The following is a 20,502-nucleotide window of genomic DNA, read 5'->3' on the forward strand; positions in this document are numbered from 1 at the left end:
TTATGGCCCAGCATTCTTTCCAGGTTACTGTCATCAGTAACCTGGGTTGATGACCACATTGGAGAGCCACATCGCCAGAGGGCTCCATGCAGGAGGCTCCATGCAGACCCCCGGAACCACCACGTGGCCTCTGGAGGAATGCCCAAGTTTTCCCTTAAATATTCCAGGCTAGTCTAAAAATGTTAAGACAGTTTTTCGAGGTGGTAACCCGCTGCCTTCTCAGACCACCGGTGCTTTGATAATAAACACTTATTCTATGACCCGACTCACGCGTCGGCCTATTGGCTGAGCGGCGCAGGCAGCATGAGCCCCAGACAAGTTTGGCGTCTGGTTTCACCCTCAGTCCTGGGGTAGAACGTTGGTTCCACTTTGCCAAGGTTTTCATACAGTCTTCACTGGGGCCTTCAGTTTCTGTGGTGGTGCCCTGTGGACAGTTACAGGGTGTGCTATGGGAGTGAGCGACTAAGGGGAAGGCATTCAAAGTGAACAGATGTGCATTTTTTGTTTATTATTGAGGGTTTCTTGTGTAAGATTTTGATTGAAAAATGTGAAGCTAAAAGAAGCTTGATGATGAGTTTGACAATGAAACTGACTATTGCAATTTCTGTTCCTCTGTGGAGAGCTGGAGGGTAGAGAAAATAAATGCCTGGAATTCAATAGCACGACAATGGCAAAAAAAAAAAAAGAAAAAGAAAAGAAATCCATCAGAACTGGTAAAATTCTCCACAAAGGGTCACAACACAATACATAGAAAAAAAATTATGCCTCCAGTGAAGGATTTTGTAAGGAGCTATGACATTTTAGATATTCTCAGGAAGTTGCAATAACTGTGTCTCTACAGTGATATGACCTTTAGGAGATCAATAACATTTATTGTACCTCTTCAGGGTCCATTTTATATACTTTGGACTCTAGGGGCCAGAATAAAGGAAAAGTAACCCATTTAAGCTAGCTCAAATACGAGAAAGGTGTGTTATATTTTTAGAGCCCAAGGACAGAAAGTGCAGAACATCTCTGTGGAACTGGATATTCGGGAGCCAAGGTTGTTCCCTTTGCCTTGCAAGGGCTTTTGTGGTCTCTCAGGGGCTGCCTGGTATCGCTTGTCTCTGCTTCTTTCCTACTTCTCTCTGTCTCTTCCTTGTACTTATCTACCCCCTGGCAGGTCACACAACATCACACTTGGACTACATTCTCTTTGTGAAAATCCTTGGGTTGAATTTTTAAGAGACAGACTGATTAACTCAGCACAGTCTACGGAATGATTCTCCATGAGTCAGATCTCTACCCCAGGTCCAATCCACTCTGATGGAGGAGGAGGTGATCCTAAAGGTCATGAGGAAGTCAGGCAGCAAAGCTATGGTGGACTCATGACCTTGGGTGGGATATAGGTAGGGAAACAACAGTTGGTATCTCTACAGCAAACTTTCACAGAGACAACAAAGATACTGTGATGTGGGCGTTCCCCAGGCTGCCACACAGTGTACCATTTATTGCCATGTATGCTTGAGAAGACCTAAGAGACTGCTGCACATGTCATACCATTTCAGGGGTCCTAGTTCGTCTGCAATCCTGAGATACCAGCACCTTCCTGGACATGCAGTCTTCCAGCTTCTTAACAACAGAGACAATATTCCTACAAATGGGTCCAGTTGGTCAATCAAATGACATTGGCCCAAGAAGACCTCAGAGAATACATTCATGTGGCCTTGCATTTGACATAAATTTCCTTGTAGTGGTTGAGAGAGTGGGCTCTGGTGTTGTACTCCCAAATGCAAATCCTGGCCCTTTTGTGCAATAACCACACAGCATTGAGCAGGTTACTTAGCCTCTCCATGTCTCCATTTCCTCATTTATGAAAAAGTGTAATAAAACCACTTGGTGGAAAAGAAAACATTCTCCCGGGCTAGTGAGGAATACGCTCTGAGACCAGTTTTCGATCCCTAGAAAGTACTCGGTAAACGTCACGCATGATGGTCATCATTATTGCTAATCTCCCTTTCATGTCTTATGGACCCAAATGAAGTCAAGTCTCCACATCAGCGACTCTTCCGCCTGCCTCACAGCTTGCCGGAACTTCTTCCCCAGACCTTTGCACGCACTGGGTGTTCACAATATTCGGTGAATAATCAGCTGACTTTTGCAATGTTGTGCTGTGAAATGAAAAAATTCTCATAATCAAAGATGGAAGAGGATGCATAAAAGGTAAAACCTTGACCTGATTTTGAGCAATTTGCTGAGTATTGAGTGTACGTCTTTCAAGCCCTCCTTTTAGATGGTTTGAGTATGTGCCGCTCCCCTGACATAAAGAGAAGACCCTAGATGATTTCTCCAGTTTCTATGATCCTTGTCAATACTATCTAAAATTGTCATCCTCTATACTGAACAACATACAATCTGTTCCTTGAGACTGTACGCAAGATCATGTGGGAAAGCACATGAGAAGCTTTAAGACAGAGTCACAATTGTTCTTTTGTCCTGTAGGAACCAAGTTGCCCTGAAGATAATGAACTTGTCTTCTGAGCACTGCAGCATCTCGGATTGGCTGATGCTTGAAGCAATAGTGAAGTCCTGTGTATACGTGGTCCCTTTCTCCTTTGCCACATTCATCACCATCATCATCGCAATAGTGTTGCAGAATTTGACACTGCGGAAAGGTCCTAGATATCCTCCTTTGTCACCATCTCCTGTGCATCTCCTCCTATTGTGTCCTGGGAGTGGTTTGTCACCATGCTGGGTGTTGTTTGGGGCCCAGCTAAGTGTTGGAGAAGGGATCCTCTTCACTCTGCCTGTCAACACTCACCTGGCTATTTGCTGGCTGTTGAAATCTGTCCTTTGTAGATTCAGTTAAGTATAGGATTCTGGCTGGGACTTGGAAAATCATTATACTCAAGAATGTTTGCCTATTCATCATAGAGGGCAACCACTCTGCTCTGGTTGCTGTTTTAAAATCTGAACCCTTTTGCCTGGTGATCTTGAAATCTAGCCAGAGCCATTGGCATGGTTTTCTTTCTCTTTCTTCTGTCTATCATTATAATAAGTTACTCACTAATATACCAAGAAGACATATTGGTTAACCATATCAAAGCAAGGAAAACACTCCCTATTCATTTATTGAGCTTACATGTAATGCAAACTCTGATATTCATAGGCTTAGAAAAGATGAGTGGACTGTTTTTCTTTGCTTTAAATCTGGTGCTTTTTGGAATGTTCCCATTGGCCCAGGGTTTTAACCCTCTGATCTATGGGGTCTGGCATAGAGAACTGCAGAGCAGATTATACCATCGGGTGTGTTGTCAACTGTGCTGTGGTCATACGATGAACAGCAAAGGGCCAGTTTAAACAAAACTCAGCCATTTTGAATCAATGACTCTAGTCCTAATGCGCCATTGGCTAGGGTTGAGGACTTGCCTTTTAGTCAACGTAAAATTGGTGCCTTGGTTTGATTTTGAAAACAATATGAGTAAGTCAAAATTATTCATCTGGCTTACCAACATACACTGCTGCGTACATTGATTTGTCCTCATTGAAATAATTTTATGTCTTTAATTCTAAACCCAGATCAGCATTTTTAGCAGGATGCCTTACTATGTTTCAATAGTTGGGCAGCTTTTGAAAATGCACTTGTTTTTAGACACTGAGAAAGAGTCTATGGTTGATATGGAGTTAAGAAGTTTGGCTGTTCCCCTTATATTAATTAGAGGTAGGTTTGGCTACATATAATAACAAAAGAACAACCAAATAATAGTGACTTTAAAAAGTTAGAGATCGATTTTTTTTTTCTTATGTGAAAGAAATCTGGAGGTGACAGCTCTGCAGCCAACAGGCTCATTCTCTTTTACTTTGCCATGATTTGTGTGCTACCTCATGACCCAAAATTGCTGTGGTTGCTCCTATCATTACATTCACACTCCAGCCACTAGGAAAGAGCAAGGGGTAAAGAAGGGTCTGTACCCTCCTTCTAAGGACACTTTCTAGAAGTTACACAAAACACTTTTTCTTACATGTAATTGGCCAAAACTTAGTCATATGCTATGTCTGGCTGTAAGAAAGAATGGGAATAAATTTTAGCTTAGTAATAGGGTCCCCAGCTAAAAATTAGTGTTCTGAATACTAAGAAAGGAAGGAAGAATGGATACCAGGAGGCAAAACTATCTCGGGGGCCATTTTCCTCTCAATCAAATAAAGTATGAAGAAAACAAGGGATGGGTTATGATCACCACAAAAACAGTGTTAACTTTAGGATCCCAGAAAACTCTGTGTTACGTCAACAACACTCAAGGAGAATGGCATTAATAAGGAGAACAGTGAACTGGTTTAAACAGCTCATTATTTAAATCTAAGCAAGTCTGAGGCAGCAGTATGAAATAAATTCTTTCACAGGAGTTTATATATGAAATTCTTTACACGGAACAGCCATTTCTGAATCAGTCAGGGTTCAGTTCTAGAAACAGGAATTGCCACTCGAGGTATTTTAAACAGAAAGGAGTTAATACAGGAATTAGATCCACTCCTCCAGCCCCTGGAAGGGCCCCTGGAAGGGCTGGAGGAGTGGAAATCAGGGGCTACCACTGATTGATGTCAAGAGCAAACCACTGCAGCTGCGATCTGGAGGTCAAGCAGCTGCTTCCACAACTGCCCCCGCTGCCTTATGCCACTCATACCTCTATGACTTTGTTTGCCAAAGGAAACAACAGGAAGATGTTCCATTTTATAATTCTTACACTATTGCCTCTAATTGGTAGAACCGAACTGGCATCCAGACCCTAACAGCAAAGGAGTCTGGGACATATAGTTTCTTTGATTGTTTTAAAAATACCAAATGTTAATAAGTGTTATCTCTTGGTAGTGATTATAGATGATTGTTTAATTTCTTCCTTTTATTTAATTATTTGTATATAGCGTCTTTATAATAAACATATGTTAAGGGATAACAATTGTTAATAAAGATAAAAGTTGTTTTTAAGAAATGTTGTAGTTTGCAAATTATCTTCTACATTGTCATTTATTTTGCCAATCTTTCTTTTGGAATATAGGTATCCCAAAAGATAGGTGATGTTTACAGATATAATTTTTACATGTTATTTTGATTGCTGGGATGCCTTTTAATGACTCAGACTTTATTTTCTAGTTAGTAGAACTTTCTATACATGATTTTAAAAATTATTATTAGTTTCAGGTGTACAAAACAATGTAATAGTTAGACATTTATACCCTTCACAAAGTGATAACCCCTCTCCCCCAATCTATTACCCCTCTGACATCACACCGGGAAATGTAGTTTTTAGTTTCAGACTTGGCAGTATAGGATGTAACCCCAAAAGGAGTGTGAAATGAGGATGGAATGAGCCAATTCACCATCACAATATTTTTTGTTGGTGACAACAACAGTGATAAGAATGACAACAACAAAGAAAAGAGATGCCATGTATTGGGCAACAATTGTGCTCTCGATACTATGCAAGCCATTTTATACACTGTCAAATCCTCATAACAATTTTATAATGCAGGTGTTATTATTCCTGATTCACAAGTGAGAAAAGCTGAGGTTTAGAAAGGCCCTGCAAGAGCTTAGGAAGTCAGGGCCTTCCCGTTAAGATTTGCTGTATGCATGACTTGGCCGAGGGTGATCATTTCATCATTCCTGAGAGCTGGACCAATTGCTTGGGAATATTGGGCCTTGATTCTCCACTTTGCTTTGGGCGCAGAGACCTGACTTATCTTTGACTACAGTCTCCCATCTCCTTGTTTTCAGATTCTAGTGGCTTCCGTGTTAAGTCTAGATTCTATTTTGGCTACAAGGCCCTCTTGTGTCCTTTAGGTGTTCAGTATAAGGCTTCCCTCTTTCTCCAACCCCAACACTGAGAATTGAAAGCACCACCTTCTTTTTTCCAATGTGCAAGTCTCTCTCCAGGGCGGGCACCAGGGCTTATTACCTTTGTCTCCTGGCACCCGACACAGGGCCTGGTAGATGGCAGGCACTCCACAAAAGATGAAATAGACTCACTACTCAGTAAGACATAACTTTTGACAACTCCCTCCCCACAAAACTCACGCTATCTCTTTTTTGTTGTTGAAATTTTACGCAATCTGAGATCAGAGAGTGGAAGAAAACCCCCCAAAATTAACAAGCTTAACTCAATTTTAAGTCCTAGAACTAATAACATACACAATTCAATTTGTGCTTAAAACTCTTAAAGCTCTATTTTCTGATATCAAAAGGTAACTTCTACTTGTAACTTTGAGTGTTAGAACGGTAGTTTTTTATTTTTAAATGCAAATTATTAATTTTAAAACTAAATTTTTTGGACTGAGACTATATAGTATAATATTCAAAAGGTTCAAAATAATATTTAGTGAAAAGTCTTTCTCCTCTCCTTTTTTCCAGGGCCCCACTTCTCTTTTAACAGTCAATAGCTGTTATTGGCTTCTTGAGTTTTCCCCAAGAGAGGACCTACAAAGGACAAACTATGGAGAATTTCTCATTTGTAAGATAATTTTGGTTTTACTATCCTGAACTTGAATTGGACAGTTAAGTTGGTATTTGGAATGCTAGCTTATGTCAAGAATGACATCTGCAATAATCTCTCTCATGATGTGAAAATGCTTTGAATCCCTGGAAGATCTTGAACTTGGGCAAGGGAAGGGGAGGGAGGAAGAGGTGTCTAAAGTTACTTAGAATTAGTCGAGTTCTTGTAAAACGTTCTTTTCTCCTATAGAAATGGTGCAGTGATATTGAATTTAAAGTCAGAAATGGCAGGGCTTTGGGGGAAATGTTCAGAGAAGACATACTTTGCAAATAACACTAAGAAAATAAATTACTTAAGGAAAAATGTGAATTATCTCAAAATTCCCAAGTTCTTTTGAAGATTTTATTCACTGTAGTTGCAACCATATTATCCCTGCATGAAACTATTTCTGACTTAACGTGTAGATATGCCATATAAGCACGTGTTGACTAACTAAGAATGAACTTGGGCAAAATCCCTAAAAGCAAGAATAGAAAAGTGATTCATAATACCCATCATAAGCAAATGCTGAATGAATACAGGCTATTGTTTAAAAGAAATTCAAGAATGTAAAATCGGTCACATTAACGAATTTTAAGCTGTTTTTTTTCTTTTTTTTTTTTTTCCCCCTGAGGAGGCCAAAGGCTGTGGCTAGAATTGCCCGCCTGATGGCCAAGCAAAGATACATATGCAACAAGAGAAAACTGTACATGTACTCTGGGTGGACGTGGGGAAAGGAGGCCAGAGTGTTCTTGTGAGCCAAGAGGACCTGAGGGAAGGATCTGGCCTCGGGATTGTTGGAAAAGACCTGTCCAGAAAGGTTTTATGCCAAAGGGGTGGGACTCTCAGCAGAAGGAGGCTGGAGGTTACCATTGGCTGCAGAGGCGGAAGATGGGATAAGCAGCAGCTGGCCAGAGACAAGGATTGCCCAAGGGCCCAGAGGGGATAACTGACTGAGGATCTCACAACATGCTACAGAAGAGAAAGAATCAGCATTGGGAAACTGCTCCACTAAGAAGAGGCAAACATCATGTCGCATCTGCCTTTAGGAAGGGCAGGCCTCCAAGCCTTCATCTCTCCTAATCCTGGAGGAGTCACTGGCAACCTGGGGGTAGGAGGAGTTTATTTGAAACTTTTAATTCCATCTGCAATCTTAACTCCTCCTTGTAATGTGGCATAACATAACCACAGCTTCCAGGGATTAGGGCATCTTTGTGGAGAAGGGGAGTTACTCTGTTTATCACGTTTGCTAAAATGAGATTGTTCTTTAGAGCTGAAAATAAGCAAAGGACTTTTATTTAAAAGAAGACAAAATTCAAATCAAAACCACAGAGATAACACCTGATACCCCTATGAATGGATATATATATATATAACATATATATATGTTATATATATATAGAAAATATTTATATAATGTATCTATATATCTATATCTATATCTCAGAAAATAACAAGTGTTGCCAAAATGTGAAGAAATTGAAATCCTTGTGCATTCTTGGTGAGATTGTAAGATGGTGCAATCGCTGTAAAAAATAATATAGTTTCCTCAGAAAAATTAGAAATAGAGCTACCATATGATCCAGTAATCCCATTTCTCAGTATATATCCAAAAGAATTGCAAGCAGAGTCTAGAAGAGATAGTTGTATACACATATTCATAGCAGCACTAGTTACAATAGTCAAGAGGTGAAAGCACCCCAGATTTCTATCAATGGATGAGGAGATAAACAAAATGCAGTATATACATACAATGGACTATTATTCAGCCTTGAAAGGAAAGAAATCCAGTCACATGCTACAATATGAATGAACCTTGAGGACATTATGCTTAGTGAAATAAGCCAGTCTCAAAAAGACAAATGCTGTCTGATTCCCCTTCCATGAGGTATCTAAAATCGTCATATTCAGAAACACAAAATAGCATGGTGGTCACCATTCTGAGAGGAGGGAAAACTGGGAGTTGTTTAATGGGCATACAGTTTCAGAAGAACTTTTTTTGCGGATGAAAAAATTCTGGAGATCTGTTTCACGTCAATGTGATTACACTTAACTCTACTGAACTATACACTTAAAAATGGGTAAGATGGCAATTTTTATGTTATGTGTTTTTTATCACAATTTGAGAAAGGAGTGATAGGCAAAAGTATGAGATTCAAGATATCACCCAAGGTTTCATCTAAGGTTGAAGTAAAAGTTGAATCCACAAGTGGGGTTTGAATGTGCCCCGGGGAAAAGTATCAGGCAAGTTGTTTCTTGCTCATATCCTATCACATCCTGCTATTTCAGTGTTATGGTTACCAGTTAACTATAAGCAAGGCCCATATTCATTATTAAACATTTGTTATAGGCTAATTTTAAAGGAAATTTCATTTCTAGCTGTGAAATACAGGTGTACACATTACCTAAGGCTAAGAATGCTACACGTACTGTGTGTGTGTGTTTGTGTATGTGTATAGAAGAATTTATATTCCTCTGTATAAACATAAACAGTTATAGGACCATTTTGGCCAGCTGAATCTGATTATTTCGATGAGTTAAGATCAGGTTGACCCTAGTTGGAATCATTATACCCATAGTTTATGTTGCATTAATTTTTTTTTAATCAGAAAAATCACTTAATTATTTGTGCCACAGACCAAATGTTTGTGTCTCCACCAAATTTGTGTCTTGAAAGCTAACTCTCTAATGGAATATTGTTTGGAAGTGATTAGGTCACCAGTTCGGAGCCTTCATGAATGGGATTAATGCTCTTATAGGGAGGTCTCAGCAAGCTCCCTTACCCTCTCTGCCATTTGAGGACACATAAGAAGATAGCTCTCTATGAACTAGAAGTGGGCCTCCACCAGACACCGAATCTGCCAGTGCCTTGGTCTTGGACTGCCCGGCCTCAACTGTGAGCAATAAATGCTGTTACTAAAGTCACCCACTCTATGGTATTTTTTAATAGCAGTCTAACTGGACTAAGACACTTGCTTTGCTTTGGGTATGAGGGCTTTCTACCCACATTCTCATTTTATCTCCAAACCAACCACTTTGGATCTTCTAATTAAAGGCAAATAACCACAACGCAGGCAGAAATGACTGCATGTGACCTGAAAAGACAGTGATATACCATTTCTGTTAATTCCAAGATGCTTATGCTTTTTGCATTTTAGTATTTCTGAAATCTAGATGTGTTTTCAACAATGGCATTTGAACATTTCTATCCAGCTTCAGTGTCATTGACTACACATCTGTGAACTTGCATATTATTCCTGGTGGCATCTTGGACAATAGCACTGACGTTTCAGAAAACAACCATCTATGAACCATCCAAGGAATAAATGTAAGTCCTGGTTTTTGCCTGAAAACTTCTCACTGGTACCTTCTTGTAAGATCTGGACATTTGCCAATAACTAGTGTAGGCCATGTTTAGGCCAGTGTGACAGTCGAATTTCCCCATCCCCTTGAAATTAGGTAAGGCCATGGGTCTTAGTTGTCCATTGCTGCATGACAAATCACCCTCAAAACTTAGAGGCTTAAAACAACAATAATCATTTCTTATCTCAGTTTCTGTGGGACAGTAATCAGATCGTTCACAGAGGTGAGGGGGGGATTCAGAGAGGGCACAGCCCTATGATGCCTGGGTCCGCAGCTGGAAGACTTGAAGAAGAGGGAACTGGAATCACCTGAAGACTTGACCGAGGCTGGAGGATCCAATCATGTGGCTGGTAAGTTGGTGCTCCAAAAGATGAATTAGAGCTGATTGTCCGGCTAGGTCTTATTTTCGGGGAAACATGGTAGTTTAAGCACCTCCGAAGAACCCCACCTATTAATGTCATCACATCAGGCATTAGGATTTCAACACATGAATTTGGAGTAACAACAGATATTTAGACCCTAGCACTAGGTCATAAAAAGGATACCTTCACCTGGGGCTCTCTCTGTCTCTGTCTCTGTCTCTGTCTCTCTCTCTCTCTCTCTCTCTCTCTCTCTCTCTCACACACACACACACACACACACACACACACACACATAGGTAGTTCATCTGATGAAGATTAGCTACCATTTTTTAAGGACACTCTTCACCCCTTTGAGAGGTACACATGGAGCAAAGTCCACGTGGAGAGAAAGTCACCATGCCATGTAATTGGTTTTGCCATTAAAAGTGACACATGTCCTGCAACTAAAATTGAACATGGCACCTTGAGCTGAGCTGCCGCTGAGCTCCCAGATGGCTCAGTTGGTTGGAGCGTGTCCTCTCAACCACAAGGTTGCCGGTTTGACTCCTGCAAGGGATGGTGGGCTGTGCCCCCTGCAACTAGCAATGGCAACTGGACCTGGAGCTGAGCTGCGCCCTCCACAACTAAGACTGAAAGGACAACAACTTGACTTGGAAAAAAGTCCTGGAAGTACACACTGTTCCCCAATAAAGTCCTGTTCCCCTGCCCCAATAAAATCTTTAAAAAAAAAAAAAGTGACACATGTCACTTCTGGAGGAAACCCTTTAAGAGCTGGTGTGTGATTTTCCACATTTTTGTCCTTTGTCAAAATTAAGGGAGCATAAGTTTATATGGAGGAATAAAGGAAAGTCATTATGTGGGGACCGCTGTTCTGGAAAGTAGCCATGACCTTCAGGGGCCCTTGCATGAGTGAGAAATAAACCTTGGTTGTTTTAAGCCACTGAGATTTTGGAGTTGCTCATTATTGCAGCATAACTCAGTCTATCCTGACAAATATTCCCCAGCATCCAAGTTTGTAAAATAGATTGTTCAAAGGCAACCCTGGAGATTAGGGTGTGCTATTTTAAAATATATACTGCATTACTAATGCTCCTATTGGTGTACTGCAGGGTTTGGCTCACCATGGCTTACGGATCAAATCCAGCTCACTGCCTGTTTTGGTACAGCCCATGGATAAGCAAGGTTTTTAAAAAAATATTTTTTTAATAGTTGAAAACAAAATCAAAATCAAAAGAATAATAGTTCACAACACATGAAAATTATATGAAATTCAAATTCCTGGGTCCGTAAAGATTTTTTGGACCACATCCACGCACATTTAAGTATCATCTATGACTACTTCTGCATCACAGCGGCAGAGCCGAGTGGTCTGCAAAACCTAAATTATTTACTATCTGGCCCTTTGCAGAAAAAGTTTGTCAACCCTGGCCCGGAAGATAATCATCTCACAAGCATGAAATTCGATGACTGATTTAAAACGTGATTCAGAAAAATTCAACTCTGAATAAATTTAAAGAACACGCTAACCAACTAATTTTCTTTGCATATATGTTTTTATGGGCCCATGGGTGATATGGGATAAAAAAGTAAAATCTGTGTCAATAAGTTCAAAATTTCTTTGAATAAGTATGCAGCACAATTCCTAAGAAATAAGAAAGCATTGTAGCGTAGTTTCATTTGCAACCTTTTTCTTTCCTTCTTCACAATCTGTGGTCTTTTGGACTCAGTAAAATATGTTACCATAAAAGACAAAAAGCTAAAGAAACAATTCTCTGGAAAAGCGTTAGAAAGGCTAGTTATGATTAGCAGGCTTTCTGAGTCAGTAGCGCTCTCATGGACCTACTCCACCCCTGGCAGTTGGCAGAACAAACATAATGTAGTTGGCTGTGACTTCTTACAATGGCTGATAGAGAGTTAGAGCATCAGGAGGAAGGAGTCTTAAGTTTACGGCATTCTCTGGCCTTCATAAAGCCATCCAAGGGACCTAGAGTGGTAAATGGCAGTGGGATGGCCCCAGGCAGGTGCTGTGCCTCATCTTGCTGGGAAGTGCTTATCTCCGCACTAGGATGGGTAACTGGTGCCAGACAAGTCTGGGAGTGTTCGTTTGTTTTCTGTCATCTCTGTTGTCAGCACTTCTGAGGATGGCAGCCAACATGTCCTTACTTTAGAGAATTCAACCATCGCTTTCCAGTAAAATAAAGGAAAACAAATGCTCTAAGATGACATAGACGGCACCCTTTTTTTTTTTTTTTAAATCCTTACCAACTCTGACAATGAAATATTAGTCTGGAGGAGAGGAAGGAAAGTAGGCAATTTATTCTAAATCATTACACTAGGTTAAAGCGGGGAGGGCTTATAACGAGACAGCTTTCTCTTGGGAATTGTGCCTTTAAATGGGCCTTCTACTACCAAGGTATTTGCAGAAAAAGCGTAAAAAACACATCCGTTACCTTGGAAAATGCAAATGACAAGGAGTATCAATTTAGGGAGCTATGTGTGCCAGGTAGGGTTTGACTTGGGTTGGGGTGCTTGATCGTGTCCTTTTTTTGAAGGTAGGTTGAGGCATAATTTACATAAAATCAAATTTACCCCCTTTAAATGTAGGTTCAATGAGTTTTGACAAATGTATAGAGCCACGTGATACCAGCAATCAAGACAGAACTGTCCTATCACCCAGAAAGTTCTGTTGGGCCTCTTGGCCCTTAGTCCCCTTCCCCAACCCAGCCACTGACAACCACCAATCTGTGTTTTGTCCTTGTGGATTTTCCTTCTCTCTATACAATTGGCATCATATAAATGAAATTATACCATTAACAGCTGTTGACAATCAATATTATTTTATATTAATTTCAGGGGTACAGCGTAGTGTTTAGACATTTATATAATTTAAGAAGTGATCCCCGTGGTTAGTCTAGTACTCACCTGGCACTATACATAGTGATTACCACATTTTTGACTGTATTCTCTATGCAGCACTTTACATCCCCATGACTATTTTGTAGCTTCCAACTTGTATTTCTTAATCCCTTCACCTTTTTCACCCTGCCCCCATCCCCCCTCCCGTCTATCACTCCAACAAATCTAGTATCCATCTGATACCATCCATACATAGTTACCACAATATTATTGACTATGTTTTTTATGCTATACCCTCCATCCCCATGATGACTGTGTAACAACCAATTTGTACTTCTTAATCCTTTCCCCTTTTCTCACCCACACCACCAACCCCCCTCCCATCTAGCAACCATCAAAATGTCCTCTGTATCTATGCGTTTGTTTCTGATTTGTTTCTTTATTTTGTTCTTTAAATTCCACTTATAAGCGAAATCACATTGCATCTGTCTTTCTCTGACACTCCACTCAGCACAATACCTCCAGGTCCTTCCATGACACTGCAGGTGGTGAGAACACATTCTCCGCTATGGCCAAGCAATATTCCACTGTATGTATGTACCACCTCCTCTTTATCCATTCTTCCATTGATGGACACCCATGCTGCCTCCACATCTTGGCCATTGTAAACAACGCTGGAATGAACATATAAATGCATACGTCCCCTTGAAATAGCGTTTTGGGTTTCTTTGGATAAATAGCCAGAAGTGGGATTACTGGGTCCTTCTTTGTCCCTTGTTATAGCCTTTGTTTTCAAGTCTATTTTGTCTGGTATAAGTATGGTGTCGTGCGGGGTGTCCGGCGGGGCGGCCTGCGGGGTCTCTGCTCCCGCCCCCCACATGAGAACGCAGGACATGGTAAGGCCAAAAAGGAACACCCACGGAGCCATAGGTAGGGAAGTCATACCACTATGGTCTCACTGGAGGCTGGGTTTACACGACGTGCGACCTGCTGTCCGCTTTGCTGCCAACCGACCAACTCTCCTCGACTCTCCTTACTCTCCTTCAGTCTCCTCCTTCACTCTCCTCGGCTCCCCTCCGTAGCCGCGGCAGTTATATCAGTGACCAATGGCTTAATGGCTACAACTGATGGCCAACCAGCCACAGCTGACGGCCATCCACTATCCGAGGCAGTACCACTCCACATGAGGCCGAGAGCCTGGAAACTGCTTTCTGGGCTCTGTCCCCACAGGGGAGTTGGGTGGGTTGCGGTCCCAGTGAGTCAGTATGACAGAGCCCTGGAGCTTACTAGACCAATCAGATTCATATTTGGCCGTAAGAGTAGGGGGCGGGCTCTATATTAAAGATAGCAACCACCTGCCTGGCTCCTCGGGAGAAGGACCCCTCACAGGGAAAATGGCGACTGTCCTCCGGCCCTGGCCTCAAAGCCATACACCTCAGTCTGCCCCTCGTATGTCTCTGATGCTTCCCGAGTCACTGTCCCTCTGCTGGAGCCCAAGGTGAGTACCAGTGAGCAAGTGAGTCTGTGCACAGGTTGTTTAAGAGGGTGTCTGGGTTTTCTGCAGCCTTCCATCCCACCTGGATTGTTGGAATCACCACTGTTTTTCAGCGCCAAATGTTGTGGGTGCCCCTCTTTTCGGTACCAGGCTGGGGAGCCTGGAGTGGGGCTGAAGGCCTTCTCTCCTCCGGGGGGAACCTCTGTGACTGAGGAATCCCTCCCTATTTTGAGCCATCACATGGAGGTTTGGGACCAGCCTGGGTTGCGTCTCTGCCCCTCCTACCGGTCTCGATGTGGTTTCTTCTTTATATCTTTAGTTATAAAATGTCTTTCCAACTAGATTTCAGATGGTTCTCCCAGTTAATTGTTCTATAATTTAGTTGTAATTTTAATGTGTTCATGGAAAGAGGCAGGCATTATGTTTATATACTCTGCCATCTTGGATGTCCCTTGGCTTGGTTTTTTAAATTTTCAGTTTCTTAAAAGTATCCTCAAAAAAAAAAAAGTATCTTCAAAGAACAGATGGTTTTAATTTTGATAGTTCAATTTATCCAATTTTTCCTCTTATGGTTCATGTTTTTTTATATCTCATCTGAGAAATCTTTGTCTACCCCAAGGTCTCTTTATTAGTTTTTTGATACTGCCATAACAAATGACTGCAAATTTAGTAGCATGAGACAACACAAATTTATTATCTAACAGTTCTGTAGTCCAGAAGTGTGGGTTCCTTAGCTGGTTTCTCTGCTCTGATTTCTCACAAGCCCAAAATCAAAGTGTTGGTTGGCTGGGTTCTTACTGAGAAGCTCGAGAAGAATCTACTTCCAAGTTCATTCAGGTTGTTGGCAGAATCCTGTTCCTTGAGGTTGTAGGCCTGAGGTGCCTATTTCCTTGCTGGTATCAGCTGAGGCTGCTTGTGGCTCCTGGAGGCCTCTCTCTGGTCCTTGAACATGGGTCCCTAACTCTTAGAGCTAGTAAAGGAACGTGGAATTTTTCTTATGATTGTAATCTTGAATTTTTCATCATAATAGAAATAAAAAACCTAACTTGTTCAACAAATAGTTCTAGAATAATTGGATATCCACATCTAAAAAATAAAAACAAACAAACAAAAATAAATAAAAACCATCTCCATACTTGGAGACAGTTATTTGCTTTTAAGAGGTCACGTGATCTGATTAGGCCCACCTGGATAATCCAGGATACTTCCATATTTTAAAGTCTGTAACTTCCATTACATCTGCAAAATTCCTTCTGCCATATCACATAGCATATCCACAGGTTCTAGGGATTAGGGAGTAGACATCTTTGGGAAATTGTGCTGCTGACCACAGTCTCAAATATTTCCTCCCATATTTATCTAGAAGCTCTACTCTACTTGTTACAATTAGCTCTATGATTCATTTTAAGTTAATATTTGTATATGGTATGAAATTATGGCTGAGGTTCTTTTTCCATTTTTATTTATTTTTTACATGTGCATATACAGTTGTTCTAGAACCATTTGTTGAATAAGTTTTTGATTTTTGTCATCATGAAAAATTATGATTTTCATAGTTTCAGAACAGAACCATGACTCGTGTTTCATAATTTTCATGGTTGATTTCATGGACAGTCCTATCCCATTTTTGGCATTTACAAAAAGTATTTTTCTCTGAGAATCTTTACAAATGGGGCATATGGAGCCCTGTTATCCTCCTTACCTTCTACACACACCCAGTTTTACGGATGGCCATGGAATCCATGGTTTAGTGGGCTCAGGGGTGCTCTGCAATTCTGAGCTTGAACAGAACTACAGAAGATTTGGTTCTCCCGTTTTATTTCTTTCAGGTAGTGCAGGCATTTCCTTGGGAGTATTTAAGAAGGCACCAGACTGGGTAATGTTCAGAAATTGAAGGCAGGGCTGGAACTAGCAGGCCATTTCTAGACTGATTCAACACAGGGGTAGAGGTGTGGGGGGTTGAGGAAAGACAGAATCTGATTGGTAGACAGGGAAGGAATATGCTAAAGAAGTACAGCCTCAGACAGGTGACAAAAACCCAGAAATTTGCACGTCTGGAGGCTGTGCCCCCACTTGGCTCTCTCAGAGGTGCTAGCATCTGAAGAGATCCATTAAGAGCCTGATCCTAATGTGAAAATATCCAGCTTGGCTCACAGACAGGTCCTGTCTTTGGAATCAAAGGGCAGAGGCAGATCAATAGATGAGGTGAGGAGTCTTGAATTCTTAATTTATTTCTCCTGAGTGAAAATGAGAGTTGCAGTGACTAAGCTTATGGAGCTCAAAGCCTCTTGTTTGTTCTTTAAAAATCTGTGGGTAAATAGCCCAAGGCAATTGTCTCTAAACTGGGGTCAGAACTGAAAGTAGCAATAGGGGCTGGAGAAACGGAGGCAGCCCTTGGGATTTTGCTTGTGGGTATGAAGAACTCATGTCTTTTAGTTATTAGGTGTTTTTGTGAGGCACTTGGGGTTGCCCATTGGTCCTCCCCTGGTAAACTGTGTTCGGGCTAGGTCATAGTTCTCTGGGGATCCACCTGCCTGATCTCAGCCAGGGTTGTGGATTCTGGCCAACCTGTCAGAAGCTGGTCACCTGTGCTATGCCTGGGCCAAAGCATGAAGCATGATGGGACCTCAGCTCTACTGGCTACCAATGGGCCAGTTGGTAAGGGGGGACCTGGGGCATTGGGGAGGTCAAGGGCAAGGATCTATCACTTATCTCAGGCAATGGCAATGAGTTAGCTTTATTGAGCGGCCACTGGGTGCCAGGCATTTTGCATATGTGATTGGATGAAATGATGCTTATTCCTATCTGAGAAATTAGAGTAATTAATTTTGGGCCGTGTACCCTCCATTATCTGTCAGTGAAAGACAGCTTTATATACTCCAGGGCTGAGGGCAGGTGTTCTTTTAGCAGAACAAAGCCCAAGTCAGGCTTAGGGGTTCTCAAGAAATGACTTCTGTGAAATAGACAATGTTAAACAGTTAAATAGAAGGAAGTTAAGAAGAAGGACTCTGCCAGCTAAATAGAACTATGAATCTTTTCTGGGGGTCAAGAGCAGGTGTCAGAAGGAAATAAATTCTTCAGGGTAAGGTATGTTTTGATTTTAGGTATTTTAGGATAGAAGCTAGAGCCTAGAGTAGATTTTCCCACCCCTATACATACTCTCCCCCCTCCACTGGGTACTGCATTCCTTCTCCCCCACCCCCATTTCACCCCCTGAAAAGCCCAGACAGTGGGAACTTGATCCACTGAAGCACTCAGAGGGAAGGGAGTGGTTATACTAGGGCACTGCCCTCCCCCCCCCTCCTGTCTCCCCTCCGCTCTGGGTCCCTAGAAGATGGGTGCCCCCATGCTTCTTGCAAGGTGTCGCTGCTTCAATGCTGCCTTGGGGCCTGTGGTCCTCAGCTCTGGGCCCCTCCCATGTTCACTTTTTGTTTCCCCAAGGGGCCACTGCAGTGAAGCATTTGAATCAATAGTCTGACTTCCATGCTTTTCACAACTGCCTGTAGCCCAGATACAATGTGGGAGCCTGGCAGCCAGTTCAGGGTGATTTCACAATCAAATATAATACCAAGCCAACATGCAAAAAAAGCTTCAGAATGCAACTCAAGGGCACATCTCAAGTCTCTTGAGACTGACCCACAGCAAATCCTCTTAAAAATCACCTCTATTTACCCATCTCTGAAGTCCTGTGGAAAGATGCTCAATAATAGTCTTTTTTCCTTTCATATGCTTGCCCCTAACACCCTCCAATCTGGCCCAGTCCGCCGATTTTTCTTAGTTTTCTCCTCCTTACTCTCCACTCATCTCTCTTCCTGGTTTAGTTTTTTCCTTCTGTAGATAGCTTCATTTGTTTTCTTACTATTGTTGCTGAAAACTGGTTATACTGAAACAAATGTTTCAATAAACTACAAAACATTAAATAACCAAACAAAACAACTGAAAAAAATCAACCCAATCACAAACAAGGGGCAGTCTTACCCCAGGGCTGGGCAGCACTCTCCGTTAAGTTGCAGGTTCTACTGCTGCCACCACCACAGACACATTAGTTAGTTAAATTTGTTCCTTTGTCAAAAGTTTAAGTCAGATAACAGAGCAATCTTATCTTTGCGCAATCGAGGTCAAACAATTGTTCCCAAAAAAGGGTTATCTAGAAACCTTGTTAAACTTGTTGAAAACACCACTTCCTGGGCATCATTCCTAGAGATTTTCACCCAGGGCCAGGAACCCCAAAATCTGCATTTTAACATGTTCCCAGGTGTTTCTGAATTGGTCAACCGTTTTGTGGGAAAGCAGGCTTTTCCCACTCTAAATTATGTCTCTTTGGCATGATGATGATTTTAGGCTGATTATTTTTATGAAACAAAAGTCTCAGGAAGACCTTTTTACCTCTTCCTTAACTACCTAAAAAGAATTTAGATAGAGGGCCTGTTCCAGGAAGAGATCTATCACGAGAAATAACTACAAAGAAAGTGAGCCAATTGTGGTGGGCTTGGGGGGATGTTGGCAGGGCCTGGAGATCAAATTCCTCCCTGTGTCCCATTGTCTCTGCATGGCATGGCAAACATTCTTTTACCAAACATTTGCCCTTTCCATCTTCCTGTGAATTGCCTTCCTCCCCTTCTCCCTAGTTCAGAATGGCATATAAGCCTCGATTAACTGATGTCTGTGGGGCCCCTTATTTTTATGGAGTGCCTGTACGTACAAAATTAATTTTTTTCCCTCCTGTTAATCAGTCTCATGCCAATTTAACTGTTGGACCAGCCAGAAGAACCTATAAGGGTAGAGGTGAAATCTTTCCTCCTCAGCAATTTAAATGGGAAGTGGACAGATGTACAGCCATCTCAGAAAAACCCTTTCTAAACACCAGCTGGTCAAACTTACTTTATTAGGGCCAAAGACCCCTCTGCTGATGCAGCTTCCCTACCCAATCCTGGGCCTGCAGCATCCTGTGGAGCAGGTCATGGGGGGAGACGGCATTCTTGCTAATGGGTAGGTCTGTAATTCAGGTTCCAGCAAATGGGAGATTCTAGAGTCCAGGTCTAAATGAGCTGTGGGTCATCTCCAGGTCGACCACCAGACCCCAAGCTGTTGAAAAACTAGACTACATAGCCCTCTGTCCAGTCCACATTGCTTAGTGCACCTCAGTTGTTGCATTATGCTGGCTGCGAGGTTTGAAACTCACGATAAAGAACAGAACGGGCTTTTGTCACTGTGAGAAAATCCTCACATGACTGTCCAACGGGTTATTCTTAGCAAGCCTGATCTGGGGAAGATCTGGCTCACATTTTTGATTGGTTCTGGAGCTCATTTACAAAGTCATTGAGGGCATCTTTGCCCCCTTAAAAGCCCTCACTGCTTCCTTTTAGTTCCTAATTTCCACAGGGGTTTTACCACCTCAGTGCCTTTCTGTCTCTGGAGAGGGTCCACACTGCCCTCTGGTGGTGGAACAGCATTGTACAGTCCCCTGTAGAGGTCCGAGCCCCTGCTCCGTCCTTTCAGAGCCTGGCTCTGCCAGAGCTGAGCTTGGAAAGCACCTGAAAAATGTACTCAGCCCACAGGCTGATTGCCAATTAACCCTAACTCTTCCGAGGGTGCATGTAATTGAGCAGGAGACCATACCTTCTCAGCTCCTAAAAGTGAGTTTTCCAAGGTTGAATTTTGGCTTCAGCTGGAGGGGGAGGAATATACCTATTTTTACATAGAATGACTCCAGTCACTTCTGCAAAGCTTTCCTTTGTTCCATTTTTGCAGCTTTAGCTCTGCCAAGTTTCAGGAACCATTTTAAAGTCATTTATAACCTTCTGTGTCACAACTTTGGTGGAGGCCGTCCTGAATTGATCTGGGCTCTCAGCAGCCCTGGCCAGTGGCGGAGGGAAGGAATGAAACCCAGCTGGACCCAGAAGACAGAAATAGCCTGGGT

General features: G+C 42.0%; 1 pseudogene across 1 annotated transcript; it reads left to right on the plus strand.

Moving 5' to 3' along the window:
* The first annotated feature begins 2,503 nt into the window (after positions 1-2,503).
* LOC308498581 lies at positions 2,504-3,074 on the plus strand (annotated as a pseudogene). The gene has a single exon. The product of its transcript is annotated as an uncharacterized misc_RNA (transcript).
* Positions 3,075-20,502: the final 17,428 nt, after the last annotated feature.

This window comes from Rhinolophus hipposideros (genome assembly GCF_964194185.1).
Source record: "Rhinolophus hipposideros genome assembly, chromosome: 6".
In the NCBI taxonomy this organism is placed as follows: domain Eukaryota; kingdom Metazoa; phylum Chordata; class Mammalia; order Chiroptera; family Rhinolophidae; genus Rhinolophus; species Rhinolophus hipposideros.